This window comes from Colobus angolensis, unplaced genomic scaffold, assembly GCF_000951035.1.
Source record: "Colobus angolensis palliatus isolate OR3802 unplaced genomic scaffold, Cang.pa_1.0 Scaffold173, whole genome shotgun sequence".
Lineage (NCBI taxonomy): Eukaryota > Metazoa > Chordata > Mammalia > Primates > Cercopithecidae > Colobus > Colobus angolensis.
In genome coordinates, this window is record NW_012114855.1 from 669,521 (window position 1) to 686,291 (window position 16,771).

Sequence of the window (16,771 nt, forward strand, 5' to 3'; positions counted from 1 at the left end):
GGAATACTATGCAGCCATAAAAAAGGATGAGTTCATGTCCTTTGTAGGGACATGGATACAGCTGGAAACCATCATTCTCAGCAAACTATCTCAAGAACAGAAAACCAAACACCGCATGTTCTCACTCAATAGGTGGGAATTAAACAATGAGATCACTTGGACACAGGAAGGGGAACATCACACACTGGGGCCTATTGTGTGGAGGGAGTGGTGGGGGAGGGATAGCATTAGGAGATATACCTAATGTAAATGGCGAGTTAATGGGTGCAGCACACCAACATGGCACGTGTATACATATGTAACCAACCTGCACATTGTGCACATGTACCCTAGAACTTAAAGTATTAAAAAAAAAAAAACCCTCCCTTTGTTCTCTGGAAGGCACCTTTCTTTTACATTGAAGGTTGCATCTTCCCAGTTTGCAACCGATTCTCTGGAATAAAGTCTCTTTCCTCAAAATTCCTTTTTAGAGAACTTCTGTTCACATGTGACCAGGGTAACAAAGCTAGGCAGTGGTAAGCTTTGGAGTTAACCCGGATTGGTTTACTCTCATATTGCTTATGTGGTCATATTCACCAAACTGGATTTTGTTTCTTCAGATTTTTATTTTGCTTTTACCAAAGTTACACTGCAGTAAAGTAACTGGTTCCCTTTCTCTCAGACTAAACTTTTTACAGCCCCGATATTTATTTATTGGTGCTTCCAGCACATCCTATTATATTCTGCAAATCACTATTTGGTGGATATTTACAAATTCTCTACAAATGGCTTGTATGTGAAGACCTCAGTCATGACCTCAGCCTGGTGGGCACCAGTTCCACTTTCTCAGAGCAGTGGATTTGGGGGCCAGCGTGGCCTCTGTTGGCATCTGAGGGTGGGTGGCCTTGAGACAGATACCTGGGGTGAGAGTAACTGCTGTGGTTGCAGTCCATTTCTTGGAAGATGTCCTGCCTTCTCCAACCGGTGGACTCCTTGTCCTTCCCCAACAATCCTGTCTCTAATATTTGTGTGACTCTGGGCCATAGTTCCTTCTGTTTCATGTATTATGAATGCTGTTTCTGGACTCTTTGCATGTAAAAACTCACTCAAAGCCTAGCTCAAATGTTACATTTATTTTCTGGGTTTTTATAGTCCTTTGACTAACTCTTCATCTTTCTTCATGTGGGCACAGTTTTTTTGAAGTATACAGTTAGTTGAGTGTTTGTGTCAGTCTCTCAACTTCAAATCTCTGCTACTAGCTATGCAATACTGAGAAGGCCACTTCATCCTTCCATGCCTCTGTTTCTGTGTTGATAATTTTGGAGATGATATTTACTTCATGGCTAAGAATGTTATGCAGCAATGTTGGTTGTGAAAGTGCTTGGCAGATTAGAAGGTGTGGTAGTTACTGTTGGGTGGCTGATCCAACCTTTATTCTCAATTCTTTCCTCCCTGGCATCCTTTTACTCTATAGGCTAGAAATGCTAAATACTCACTCTCCAGCTTCCCTTGCAGCTAAGGTTGGCAGTGAAACCTAGGAAGAACCAAAGGACCACACACGGAAGTCCTCTGGGAGGCTGTGCGCAGTACTTCAAGTGAAAGCAGTTATATGATAGCAATGCAACAAGTTAACACAAAAACAATGATCTCTAGCCTTTCTGTCATGTGAGATAACTTATGTCTTTATCATGCAAGTCATTATTTGTGTATTCCATTACTTGTGGTTAAAAGCATTCCTGATAGTGTAGATTCTCAATAAGTGTTTACTGAATATGAATCTGTACTGCATTGTGAGTCTTGGGGGGCAAAATTCAATAAAATTATAATCTCTGCTCTCCACAGTTTTTAGTGTTTATGTCAGTTTCTTAACGTCAAATGTCTGGTACTGAGAAGGGTGTTTAATCCTTCCATGCCTCTGGATTGTTACACAGTTGGGCTCAAAACATGCTGAGTGGAATTACATTCCCTTTCTTCCTCCCAATTATGAAACCTGAGTACATCTAACCAATCTCCCGCCTTCTAGTCTTTGCTCCAATCTATCTTTTGTACAGAAACCAGACTGATGACAACATTTTTTCTTCTGTAAATTCTTCAATAATTCCCCATGGGTTTCACATTAAAGTCAAAAATACATTTATAAGGTAATCAAGTTTCTCAACAACTTAATTCTGATCTACATTTTCAACCTCACCTCGTGTTGCATCTTTACCTCCTCAGTGCCACACACTCTTGTTTTTTTTATTGTCCTTTCTTTAAGTAGGCATGTTCCCACATTTTTCCCCCCAACTTAGAATACCTTTACCTCCTCTCTATTCATCCCAACTACTTCCTTTAAGGTAGAATGAAGCTCTACTATCATATCTATTCATCCCAACCAGCGGGAACACAGGCTTGCTTTAAAAGGGTAAGACGGATAGGTGAGACATTAAAAGAGAAAATCAATGGGATGTGGAGGCTGATAACAGAGCCAAAACGAGAATTCAGCCTGATGAAATAGAAAAGGCCAGTGACTCAGAAAGGGGCCAGTGAATAAGTTCATACATTTGCAAGAATTTTTAAAAGACTACCACTAAATCTACTCATTCATTCCAGCAGGATTAAGTCACCAATCACCACCATGGACTTATAACTTGCAAAGCTATGGAATCAGAAGCTTTTTGTTTTTGGGAAAACACATCTCAGATTACTAAACTGTAACTGTTGTGCTGAGTTTCCACCTGGCCAGAGCCCTTCCTCCCACACGGCTCCAGAAAAACATGATGAAGAACCATATTATCCCTGATTGAAAAATTGTTCTTGCACCTGCGAGTTGTAAACTCTCTGCTCCAATGGGGGCCACGTGCCCATTTACATGAGGGCTGCTAGAAATACACAGGCACACAGGGCCAGCCCTTGGCTCCTGCAGTATGTCAGTTGTTTACTGTCATTGCTTAGAAGGGTATGAGTGAACATATGCACATTTTTGCTTTTTTCTTTGGGGAAAGGAAGTGAAGGCACCTGAGCACATAAAACTGCAGTCCAAGTTCACATACAGAGAGCGAGGGAAAGTTCATCTAAAGCAATTCGTTCTTTTGTGATCAGAAATTCATTCGGAAGGGAAAATTTCAGGAACATCCAACTGCCAAGCAATTTCTCTTCTGTCCAAAAAATGTGTGAAAATGGTATTAAGTGTGTTAACAACGGGAAATGGAAAGAACCAATACTTGATAAACAACTATGTGCAAGGCGCTTTGCATACTTTCTGCTATGGTCTGAATATTTGTCTCCTCCAAAATTCATGTTAAAATTTAATCCCCAGTGTGGCAGTATTGAGAAGTAGGACCTTTAAGAGGTGACTGGATCACGAGGGCTCTGCCCACATAAGCGGGTTAATCCACTAATGGATTAACAGGTTATCATGGAAGGAGAAGACAGACTTGAGCTCATATGCTCAGCGCTCTCACCATGTGATGCCTGGGGCCACCTTGGGGACTCAAGGAGGCCCTCACTGGATGTGGCCCCTCAACTTTACACCTTTCAACCTTTAGGACTGTAAGGAAGAAATTCGTTCTCTTATGAATTACCTCGTTTTAGGTATTCCATTATAAGCAACAGAAAATGGACTAAGGCACTTTAACTGAGAAAGTTTGTGATAAGCTTATCTTTGTGATAAGATCTGTGTGAGAGGAGAGCATTATACGTTCCATTTCATAGATTTAAAAAGTGAGACACTGTGAGCTGAAGTCTTACCTGGAGCAAGCTGGTAAAGAATGGTGAAGCTGGCTTTCATACCCATGACAGGCTGATGCCCCCCCAGTCACTTTCATTCATCCAACCGGTAGACAATGAGGGCCCACTATGTGCCAGGCAGTAATCTACAACACAATCAGAAACGTGAGACTGATCACAATGTGTAACCTTAGGAAATCAAAGACAAGCTCTACAAGTATTTGGCATTTGATTGTGCGGTTCTTTAGGCAGAGATCGTGGTCCAGAGGGGTTAATTAACTTTCCCAAGGTCACAGCGCTAGTAAGCAACAGCATTTGAACTCTAGTTTATTCTGGCTTCAACTCCATGCTCCTTTATTGGATGCAGGACTCAACCTGCCTGCTCCTCAGCCAGTAGACTTGTGTCACATTTCTGTACCACACAGCTCTTTCCCTCAAGGCTCTCCCAAGTCTAAGTTATATTTTCCCATGTTTCAGCCCTTCACTGCCTACTGGGTGGTTATTAACTGATTCAATAAATTACTCTGTGCCAAGGTTTTAATGGGGACCTTAATGTCATGTGGAGCCCAGATAGCATATTTGCATTTTAACAGCGGCTTTTAATTCAGACCCATTCACCTTAGCTTAATTCAACAAATGTGATCAGGGTAATGGTCTACAAGGCACTTTGCTTTGTGCTATGGGGATGTAAAATAGAAAAGGCCTGGATTTTCTCTTCAAAGAAACCCCAGGCTTTAGGGCAGGGGTGGAAGGGAATGTAATAACAAACCTGAATACACAGAAAAATAATGCCAAGTAAAATTTTAGAAGCATGTTTTAGGAGCACAAGGAGGATACATTTTGGCTTAACCCAAATAAATGACTAAACGATTCAGATTTAAAAGAATAAGGGCCCTTGTCTCCTAACCCACGAAAAAAGAAACCAAAATCCAAGTTCAAACGCGTAAGACCGAGGTAATCTAGCCTCACAGAACGTGCCAGTGGGACTCAGGGACCAGAGGTTCCCAGCAAACTACCATCAGGAACACTACAACAGCCTCCTAATTGGTTTCTGGCCTTCAGCCTTGACTCTTCTGATCTATTCGCTCCTCTGGAGTGACCTGAGAGAAACTCAGTTCTGATCATTATCCTCCTGTTTAAAACCCTGCAGTTACTTTCTGTTTCTGTTAGAATAACACTGAATCCTCTGGACAAATGTGAAGTGGTTGCACAAATAAGTAACTAAAGCTTCAGGGTGGGGTTCTGTTCTGGCTCATCCATGCAAGGTTACCTGACATCTAGAATATTGTGTCCATCATGGGTCCTGTGCTGTAAGAAGGATAGAGACAAATCTGAGTCCATGCAGAAGATTCTACTAGGATGTTGAAAGAGCTTAATTTAACTGGTGTCATAGGAGGAGAGATAAACAACCAGTATATGTTTGAATGAGAAGACTAAGAGACGGGACAGTGAGAGGGAGTGCAAAGACTGAAGTGTTAAATTAGGCCTTCAATTAGGCCTGAAAGAGTTCCATATGGAAGAAGGAGAGTCTTGTCCTTGCTCATCCTAGAAAGAAGTACCAAGGTCAAATGATAAAGGTTAGAGAGAGTAAGACTGTGGCTTCATCCAAGAATGTCCCAAAGATCAGAGCTGCTCCAATAGGTGCAGAGAAGAGTATTTTGAGACAGCAGTTGAGGATTCTTTTTCTGATACCCCAGACTCACCTTGCACTAACAGACTTGCTTGCCTACTGCTACTGCACCTAGAACAAAGGACACAACTGAGATCCTGAATGCATCTGAACTTCCAGAAGAGCCAGCAGTCTTGAAAAACAAGACTTTTGTTATTATTATTGTTGTTCTGAGAAATAAAGTTTTTAAAAAAATTCTGAATGCTTAGCTTTGATTATCAAGAAAGTCTTCCTCATGGAGTTTATGCCAGAATCAATAGTTTGGGAAGAAAACATGATGACATAAGAGCAAATCTTACCATAGTTCATTAATACATTTATTCAGGAAATATTTATAGAGCACTTATTATTTGCTAGGCTTTAGTGTAGACACTTGGGAAATAGAAATAAATAAAACATTCTTGCCCTCATGGAACTTGCATCCGGTAGGGTGGACAGACGGCAAAAAATAAACCTAAATCCTAAGTTAATAATGTGTTGTTTAGAAGCTGAGAATACCTATGGGGAAAATGCAGTAGAGTGAAAGGATCAGGGATGCTGCCTGGAAGGGAGCTGCAAGGTAAGAACTGGTGGTCAGCATGGGACTCATTGAGAAACTGAGATCTGAGCCACAGCTTGAAGATGTGGGAGTTTGTTATTTGGATAATTGAAGAAGGAGTGTTTCAGGTGGAGGAAATAGCTGGTAGAAAGGCTGAAATCCAAGAGTGTGTTCAGCACATTTGTATTAAGGAGGAGCGAGGAGGCCCCTGTGGCTGGAAGGAGCAAGTGATGGGGAGAGCAGAGGAGATGAGGTCAGAGAGGTAAGCAGGGCCCAGGAGAGGTTTATTAAGGGCCTTGTAGGTTAGCATCAGGACTTGGCTCTTTCTCTGAGGGAAATGGGGAGCTATTGGAGGGTTTAGATCTGAGAAGTTATGTAATCTAACTTAGGTTTTAATAGCGTCACTCTGGCTGCAGTTGAGCATAAACTGTAAGAGACCTAGAATGACAGTGGGGAAGCCAGTTAGGTACAATTGCAATAAACCAGGCAAGAGATGGGCTGGGTATGGTGGCTTACACTGGTAATCCCAACAATTTGGGAGGCTGAAGTGGATGGATCACGTGAGGTCAGAAGTTCAAGACCAGCTCGGCCAACATGGCAAAACCCCTTCTGTACTAAAAATACAAAAATTAGCTGGGTGTGGTGGTGTGGGCCTGTAATCCCAGCTACTCGGGAGGCTGAGGTAGGAGAATCGCTTAAACCTGGGAGGCGGAAGTTGCAGTGAGCCGAGATCCCACCATTGCACTCCCGCCTGGGGGACCAAGCAAACCTTTTTTTCCAAAAAAAAAAAAAAAAAAATAGTTGTGGCTGAGAAGAGATGATGATATGGAGATATGGAGATGAGGTCAGAGTCTGAAGGTATTTTGGCAGTACAGCCATGAAGATTCCCTGATGAACTGGGCAGATGTGAGAAAAAAGTTAGAGGGTTGAGGATAATTAAAAGGTTTTGACCTTAAAGTCACTCTCCATGGAGATGGGGAAGACTGAGTGGAGTAGGTACAGTTAGAAGGGAGAGATTAGCAGTCTGGTTTTGGACAATTTAGGTTTGAGTTGCTCCTTAGACCTCCACGTGGAGGTGTTGAACACACAGAAGTCAGGATTTCAGGACAGAAGTCTCGTCTGAAGGCATGAATATGGGTAGAATATGGGGTGGGTTTACAGAGAAGTCTTCCTTCACCTTACCCTGTAGTTACATTCCTAGAAAACCCAACGTATAATAAAGCAATGTTAAAAAAGGTATTTATTTGGAGTTAGACTCTATCTAAGCTCAGATCTTTACAAACAGCGAGAGAGTAACACAGGATGGAGAAGGATTCTTTGTGTGGGACTATCTCCAACATTGCAGGGCAGCCTGTGTCCCTGGCTCCCACACAGTAGAAGCCAGCTATTGTCTCCAGTCATAGTGACAACTACAAAATGCTTGTGTACATCTCCAAAATATACCCTGAAGGGGTTGTGGCATTTCCCTGGTTGAAAATCTCTGCTCTGCATACTCTTCTCTAGGCTTTAAAAACAATGTGTACACTGGTGGCTCCCAAATCTATATTTCTAGGCTGGATCTTTCCTGCATTTTAGATCCAATAGAATTCTAGACACTTCTGCTTCAATGTTCTTGCAGGCAACTCAAGCTCAACATGTCCAAAGCTGCATTTATCTTATCATTCTGTGTCCCTACCAAATTTGATTCTTTTTCATTTTTCCTTAAAGTTGTGCACCCAGTCACTTAGTTGCCCAAATCAGAAATTAAGGCATTTTATTCTTGGCTATTCCTTCTCCCTCAGCTCTAACCCCTAAATCAGTCAATCACCAAGTCTCATCATTTCTACCCTCTATAACTCACCAAAGCACCCACTTTCCTCCAACCCTGCTGTCATTATCCAAGCCTAGGTTACCATCTGGAACACCACAACAGCCTTCTAACTAGTTTCTTTTCTATTCTTGATTCCTTCATAATCATTCTCTCCTCTGGAGAACTGGGGTGAGCTTTGGGAGGTTCAGGTCGAATTATTATTGCTCTGCTTAAGAGCCAGAAGTTGCTCTTTATTAGCTTTAGGATGAACCTCAAACCTTTGAACAGTTGTACATTCTTTCATCTACTCTTCCGCCTGCATTATATTTGGGTAACTCCCAGTTATCCATTATTCTCAGCTATACATATTTTTCTTCAGAAAGCATTCCTGATTGCCTGATTTCAAGTATGGGTTAAAATTCTCTTTTGAACACGTATACACTGTTAATGGGCATGTAACTTAGTTCAACCATTGTAGAAAACACTGTGACAACTTATCAAAGACCTAAAAAAGAAATACCATTTGACCCAGCAATCCCATTACTTGGTATATACCCAAAGAAATAGAAATTATTGTATTGTAAAGACGTATGCACATATATGTTTATTGCAGCACTCTTCACAATAGCAAAGACATGGAATCAACCTAAATGCTCATCAATGGTAGACTGGATAAAGAAAATGTGGAGTGTATATATCATGGAACACTATGCAGCCATTGAAACAACAATGTCTTGTCCTTTGCAGGAACATGGATAGAGCTGGAGGCCACTATCCTTAGGAAACTAGTGCAGGAACAGAAAACCAAGTACCACATGGTCTCACTCTTAAGTGGGAGCTACATGATGAGAACACATGAATACAAAGAGGGGAACAACAGACCCTGGGGCTTATTGGAGGGTGAAGGGTGGGAAGAGGGAGAGGCTCAGGAAAAAAAAAAACTGATGATAATTGGGTGATGGAATAATCTGTGCAACAAACCCTTATGACACAAGTTTACCTATATAACAAACCTGCACATGTACCCATGAACTTAAAAGTTAAAAAAAGTTTAAAAAGTTTATATATTTTCAAAATGTCCTGATCTTCTCTAGAACATTTATGCCTTTACATTATAGTTGCTTTTATTTGTCCATCTTTTCACTCAATTGTCAACAACATGAAGGCAGAGAATTTTGTTCTTGTTCCCTGCTGTCTCTCCGGTCCCTGGAGCATGGAAGGTTTTTCATTATTTATTTATTTATTTATTTTGACTGAGTGGGAATAAATGGTTGGATAGCAGATCTGTAGATGCATGGAGGAATGATGAATTCAGAGACAATATTATTCAAAATAACCCTATGGGACATGGGCCCCTCCCAATCAGAATGGATGCTGGCTTCTAAAAGAAAAAAATACAACCCAAACTGTAATCTACTTATGGAACATCAGACCTAGAGGGATGGATAAATGGAACACCCAGACCTGGAAAATAGAGAAAATTGAAAATATTGACAAGTGAGATCAGAAAGACTCATTGGGGTCCTTCAGAGAAGACTTGGAAAAGACATACTGATGCATTCATCTGGCTGTGATAGTATAGCAGGAATTCTTATCCTACGGTGTACCCTGGTGTTCAGTGCCCACAAGCCCTCTTCATTTGCAGGCAACTTTTTCGTTAAGCTTGTATATTTTCATGGCATGTGGCTCCAGAGCTTTTATTAGATTTCCAGAGGGGTCTATGACCTAGAAGAAGGTTAAGACCACTGCTTTGAAAACACCAGATCTTCAAAGCTAACTTTGCCCTGTCTTTGAAGCTTTGCCCACCATGGTGGCTTTGAAGCTGAAAAGGCCATTCTCGAAGGTTTTCTTGTTAAAGCAGGGGGCCTGAGCTTTTTCTGATGAGGAGTTATTTTTGACTTTTCTGAAATCTCCTGAGAATGAGCCTAGCAGGTGTAGTGGTGAGGTGGGGGCTTGTTCTGAGCATGCAAGTCAGTGAGGGCTGGTGGGGGGTGGGTGCAATGGTACCACTGATCATGGTTTGCTCTCTATGAGGAATCCTTATGAATCCTGGAGAAGGGGAAAGGATGTGCGAGCAGCATCCAGCTGGCAGATTAAGTCTGTTAAACTTTGAATGTATCGGCCAGGAGTGCTGGTTCATGCCTGTAATCCCTGCAGTTTGGGAGGCCGAGGTGGGTGGATCACTTGAGGTTAGGAGTTCAAGTCCAGCCTGGCCAACATAATGAAAACCTGTCTCTACTAAAAATACAAAAAATTAGCCAGGCATGGTGGCAGGTGCCTTTAATCCCAGCTGCTTAAGAGCCTGAGGCAGGAGAATCACTTGAACACAGGAGGCAGAGGTTGCAATGAGCCGAGATCGTGTCACTGCACTCCTGCCTGGGCAACAAGAGTGAAACTCCATCTAAAAGAAAAAAGAAAAAAAAAACAAAAAAAAAAACTTTGAACCTTTGAATGTATTGAGGATTCTGTAGGCAGTTTTAGAAAAGATCATCTGGAGGCCCAAGTTCCAGTCTAGAGCAGGCATAAAAGGGTGCCAGACCCCAAAAACTGAATTATGTTAAGCCAGTTGACAAGGGCCCTCACAGAATATTATTGATGGCTGGACTGACTTGGTAGTGATGAGCTGGTGGTTTGGGGCAGGAGGAGGTGCCTTTTCTGTTACTGACACTGTGAATTAAAAAATTCTGCTATGATGTCTAGCTTCAGCCTTCCTCCAGAACGATTTGATACAATATAAACATATGCACACATTCATATATGCATTTTCAAGGAATTGCAGAACTAATTATTGTTTTATAAATACACTCATTTCTATACAATTTTAAATGAAATCAGACTTGCACAGTACAACCATGGACTCAGGGTGTCTTAGAGTAACCAATCTGAAAAAGCTAGATCAGCCCCAGAAGGTGCTGCCTTCCTTGGTTCCAAGGCAAATGCTTGGCATTCTCTAGCCATTGTTCTATACCCATTCACATCCCTCCTTAGGTTATTTAGTCATTTATGCACATGCTAACACCACACGCATGCGCACACATGGGAAATGAGTCTCTCTGTTAAGTTTTCATCAAGACGATAACCCTTTGCTTTGAGAAGACTGAAAACAGAAGTTTCCAAGTAGATCAAGTGCTGTCATTTTAAGAAATGATATTAGGTTCCTGTAGCTGGTTGGAGGGAGGGGAGGGCAAAGGCTGGGCTTACTGGATGTGTCTTGTTTGCAAATAGGACCTGCAGCTGCTGAGGTTTCTTTTTGAAAGCACAGGGACATGGACTCTAGTTAACTTCCTTGATCTAACCTGGTCATAGATAATGAAGCAACTAACTCTTTTTGTTGTGTTCTGGCCATCCAGCATCCCATGGTATGTGGGATCCCCCTCTGCCCCTCAGTCTCTCACCTATTTTAATTCTGTGTGTCTCCCTTTTGCACAGTGGCTTTCTTAACATTGGATAATTTATTTTTCTTTCATGTTATCTTGGCAGGGATCTCAGCCCTCTGACCAGGGCAAACCCCAGAGGCCCTCATTTGTATACTTGTAAATGTGGGGATCTCATTTAATAGTCATTCTGCAACCATCCCTCTGGAGTTTATAGCACACATAGGGTGAGAGGGGTAGATGAGATTGCTTACCTAGTATTCTTTTTTTTTTTTTTTTTGAGATGGAGTCTCACTCTGTTGCCCAGGCTGGAATGCATTGATGTGATCTCATCTCACTGCAACCTCCGCCTCCCAGATTCAAGTGATTCTTCTGCCCCAGCCTCCCGAGTAGCTGGGAGTATAGGTGTGCACCATCATGCTCGGCTAGTTTTTGTATTTTTAGTAGAGACAGGGTTTCACCATATTGGCCAGGCTGGTCTCGAACTCCTGACCTCCTGATTCACCCACCTCAGCCTCCCAAAGTGCTGGGATTATGAGCCACCACGCCTGACCTAGTATTCCTTAAGGGACAAAGAAAGGCTCTCTAAGCCCCTAACCACAACTATTGTAGAAATTCCTGAGGTGTCTTTTAGGGTTCAGAGTCCCTCATTCCACAGAGAGGAATAAGCGTAAAGATGGAAATGTACCTCATGTAAATTTATTTTTGAAAGATACAGAAGAAAGGGAATGGAGTTATTTATCTGACAAAGGAAAGATGCAGTGATATCTGGGAGTGCTCAAATTGCTGTCAGGAGCCGGGAGGAGTGGCGCTGATCTGTACGACCTGGGGGAGCTGGGTTGCACAAAGCAGAAGAGGTGCAAAAAGCCATTTCCAGAAAGAACAGCATTGGCACTTCTCCAGGACAGGAGTGTCACAGAAGGGCAATGGAGAAAGTGAGATGTTCTCCAGGCAAAGCAGGGAACCAGCTGCTGAAGTGCCAGGGGCAGCATTCCTGCTTCAGATGGGAGCTTTGAAAAGATAATCTTTGAAAGCTCCACCGCATGTGAGATTTTATAAGAATCCCTGATACCTACCTGAGAGCTATAAAAGGTAAGGGAGAAAAACATGAAGAATCTTGAGGTTCTGAAAAGAAGCTGGGGTTCACCCACACAAGGAGGGTGGCAGGAGGGGTTCTGGGCACTGGAGCTGAGCTTTGCTTGCTATACTTCCCAAGGGTCTAAGAGTGCACTCTGCAGACAGACAGGCCTGGGATCAGATCCCCACGTCTCCTTCATTGTGATATAGAGAAGACTCAGGGTAGCAGAAATGGTATGCTCGGTTTAATAACAAAAATGAGGAGAGGACTCCGAAGAAGAACAGCATGAGTAAATTTTATTTACAAGCAAGCATTAGTGTTGTTATCAAATCCAATAATCTAACCTTTTAAAACTCTGCACCAGCATTTCCCAACAGCGGTGCTAGGTTTTATGATCTGTCTTTTAGATAGAAATCGATCACTTTAACTTCCCAATAGATCAACATTGATGCATGTGTGATCTCACTCATGTATGAATGGAGCACATGATAAATGGGCACACCTCTACACCACTCAACTGACTGGGGGATGTCACCCAAATCTCCCAGTTTGCTACCTTATCTCTAACATGCAAATCATATATATGGTGGTTATAAGTGTCAGGGGTTCAGGTGTGTTTCAACTATTCTAAAATGATCTCTTCTTTCTTTTGGGAAGGAGGGTACAGACACGAAGCAAGAACCAAAGAAGACAGCCAAGCAGCCGTTTTATTGAGCAGCATTTTAAAAGAGAACGAGAACCCATGTTCAGGAGATACAAAAGTAAGAGTCCTTCCGACTTAGGAAAACAATCCCAAACATACAGCACTGAGTCGTTCTCACACCTGTCTATGAGGACAGAGGTAAAAGGATGTTCATTAGTGGATTGTGCTATCTGGGAGATGGAAGCCACCATGAAGGGAATGGGCTAAGTAAAAGGAATGTATATTAACTATGGAATAGTAGTTAGCAGTAGTTAGAAGCAGCCAACTAGTTATAAACACAACAACATGAATAAGAAGCACTTATAAATACAGTGCGGAGTTACAAAGGCAAAAATCAGAAAAAGCTCTATAGCGCAGTACCATTCTGGCAAATTAATGATACCAGTATTAGTAGGGTTCTACAGAGAAATAGAACCAAAGGGAGATACACGTGTTCACGCACACACACACACACACAATTTATTATAAGGAATTGGTTCACATGATCATGGAAGCTGACAAGTCCTAAGATTTGTTGGTAGTGAGACCCAGGAGAGTTGATGGTGTAGTTCCAGTCTGAATGCCAGCAGGCTCAAGATTCAGTAAAAGCAAATGCTTCAGCTCAAATTCATACACATGAAGAAACCTCGATGTCTCAGTTTGAAGGCCAGAGGCGGTGAGGGGGAGGGGAGGTACCTTTTACTCAAGGAAGGTCCAGTCTTTTTGTCTTTTCAGATGGGATGAGGCTCACCCACATCACGGAGGGCAATCTGTTTTACTCAGCCGGCAGATTCCAATGCTAATCATCCAGAAATACTCTCATGGATACACCCAGAATAATGTTGGACTGTATACCTGGGTACCTTGTGACCCAGTCAAGTTGACACATAAAGTTAACCATCATGATACATATGCTTACAAGACAAAATTATGTGTTTACAAGGGTATATGTTAATTCAACGATAGATGATAAACACATCAGAGTGGCTGATCAGGAGGGTAGACATAGCAAGCTGGGAAAAGAAATTTTAAAAGGATAAAAAAATCAAAATAAAAAGAAATTAATAAGAATAATACTAGCAAAGCTAAGTCTTACCAAATGTCCTAATCAAGTCCTCAACCAGAATAAAAGTGAGTATCAGTTCAGGATGTGTGGAGAACCTCCGGGTAGAAAATAAGATTTGAATGTGAGTCATGGTGCTAGAAATTTTCTGTGGGGTCCTCAAGGTATGCTTCCCTCTTCTACACCTGCTCTGAGCCTCAGGAGGCTGGCTTTTAGGAACATCATTTGGCTTCCTCGTCCCTGGCTTCCCGATAGTTTTGGCCAGTGGGAGACAATGGCAGGAGATGGGTGGATTGCAGGAGAGAGAGGCTGGAGTGTTAACTTCCCTAGATTCCTCCATACCAGGCCTCCACTTAGTAATGCCTGCACTTCTTTCACGAAAGTTACGGCTCCAATGGATCAGATCTCCCCTGGAGCTTCAACTCTTGCCAGGTCTGGTCTGCTAACTCTTCCCATCCCTGGTCCTTTCTCAACCTAGGAGTGGTTGTCATTTCCTGCTGGGGATGGTCCTGGGTGCTTTGTTGCTGCTCCTCACCTCTGCCCATGCATTTGTAAATTGTTCCTTCTTTAAACTCTTAGGGCCTTAGCTAATACAGTGACTGCACCAGCATCAGTCAAAAAAGATTCAGGGGCTGGATTGCTTACATATCTGAAGAGTTCTCTGATAGCCTCCTCACTGGGGGAAATGAGACACTGGTAATCCGTAGCATGTGTTGGCATCAATTACTTAAATTATTGCCAGTGGTAGCATGGGAAAGAGTGCTGGTGGAACCCAAGACTTGGGGAGATCAAAGGACGGAGATACTTAGTCACTATGGCAACAACAAAGATTTTAGAGATGTGATGTGGGCAGATCATGTCTGGTGGCACTAGAGATTATACACAGAGAAAGGACAAACGGCAAGATTTGAATGTCCTTGAACGGGTGCAGGGGTAAAATCAGAAAGCCCCTATAGCCATTTTGAATGAATCTGTCTAGTAATAGCTGCTGAGGATCAAGCTCTGTCCAGATTGTGAGAAATATGACATTGCAGAGCCAACAGCAGCTATATTTCTTATGCTAAGCAGGAGCACCATAGAACAGAATGAGACCCTGAGACATATGGGATGGGGGTTTTGGACTGACATAGCTGTAGCTGAGAACTCTCTCTGAATATTCTGGCTGAGGGGTTGACTTCCCATGCATAAAAACCTTCCAATCACTTCACTCTAAGCAACTGCTAAATTCTCCTCAAGACCTATCTCCACTATCTCATTGCCTCTGGGCCCATGACAAAAGTCAGAGTCCTGTGCAGCCAGACAGAGAAGTACAAAGCTTACTCCAGAAGTAGTTAGAGCCTGTTGTTTTGGTTCAGTGTAGGGTAGTTACAAACCACCCTAAAACCTAATGGCTTGAGCTAATCACCATATACTATCGAGATTCTACAGGTTGGCTAGAGCTCAACTGTGCAGCTCTTCAGCTTGGAGAGTAGATGGAGCTGGAACATCAAACATAGCTTTGGGCTTCCCTCCACTTGACTTCTCTCTTTAGCAGTAGTGGGCATATCACCTCTGGTGGCACTAGAGATTATACACAGAGAAAAGGACAAATGGCAAGATGTGTCCTTACCTAGTAAGTGGTTCTGAAGGGGAGAGTGGTCCTAGGTGAAGAAGGAAGCGGTATATTTTTAAAAGCCCAGCCTTGAAAGTTATACAGTATTATTTCTACCACATGTTATTGTTCAAAACAGATTGCAGGGTCAGCTGATATTCAAGGAGGGGGGATGATCAATTTCACTTATATTATGGGAAGAATAGTGTTACAGGCTGAAGTGTGTTCTTCCCAAATTCATAGGTTGAAGTCCTAACTTCATGTACCCCAGAATGTGACTGTACTTGGAGACATCGTCTTTAAAGAGGGGAATTAAAATTAAATGAGGTTATGAGGGTGGGCCCTAATCCAATATGATGGGTGTCTTTATTGTGAGAAGAGATTAGGACACAGATATGCACAGAGAGAAGATCAAGTGGAGACGCAAAAAGATGCCCAAGCCAAGAAGAGAGGATTTTATAAGAAACTAACCCTGCCAACCCTTTAGTCTCAGACTTCTAGCCTTCAGAACTATAAGAAAATACACTTCTGTTCTTTAAGCCACCCAATTTGTGGTGCTTTGTTATGGCAGACTTTGCTAACTAATACAAATAGCAAAGCATATGTAGTCATCTTTACCATACCTATAAACTGCTATATTTGCAGTGTCTTGGTAATTTTTATTAGCAGAATCTCGGAAAAAGATATGGCAGTTGATTCTAAGAGTAATAGGCCAAGAAGATCAAAATATAAGAATAAATCAGAACAAATTTGTCAATGAGGGTATTCATCTAGGATTTGAGATTTAATGTATTGCCATAGCAGCTAAGAATGGCATTAACAATGTACTAGATTAGATAATTAAAGCCTGGCTTCAACAGCACCCTACAGTCAAGGATATTTGAATCCTAGAACTTTCTTGGCAAAGAGGATGGATTCCTCGAAAAAGTCTGTGATGACTGTGCTATGTAAGCCCATGATACTGGTGGGAGATGCTGCAGTGAAATCAGGTTCACAGATTTCACTGGGAATAATGGGATCCAGGCACTGTGGAGGTCCAGTGGCGTAGATTAATTGTCAGAGATAAGTGGGTGCAATTACTGAATGAAGCCCCAGGGATAGAGTGGTAATCAGAGTGTTTTGACCCACAGCAAACTATATTGATGGCTAATTGATTAATGAGTCCCTGGTAATAAAACAGATGTGCAGCCTACTAAGGTGATGTTTGACATATAAGTGGAAAAGTTTTAGCTCTCTTGGGTACAAGCCTGACTCAAGTTGCCATAGTAGAGATTTATAACCTCATTCCCAGTTCCCGGAC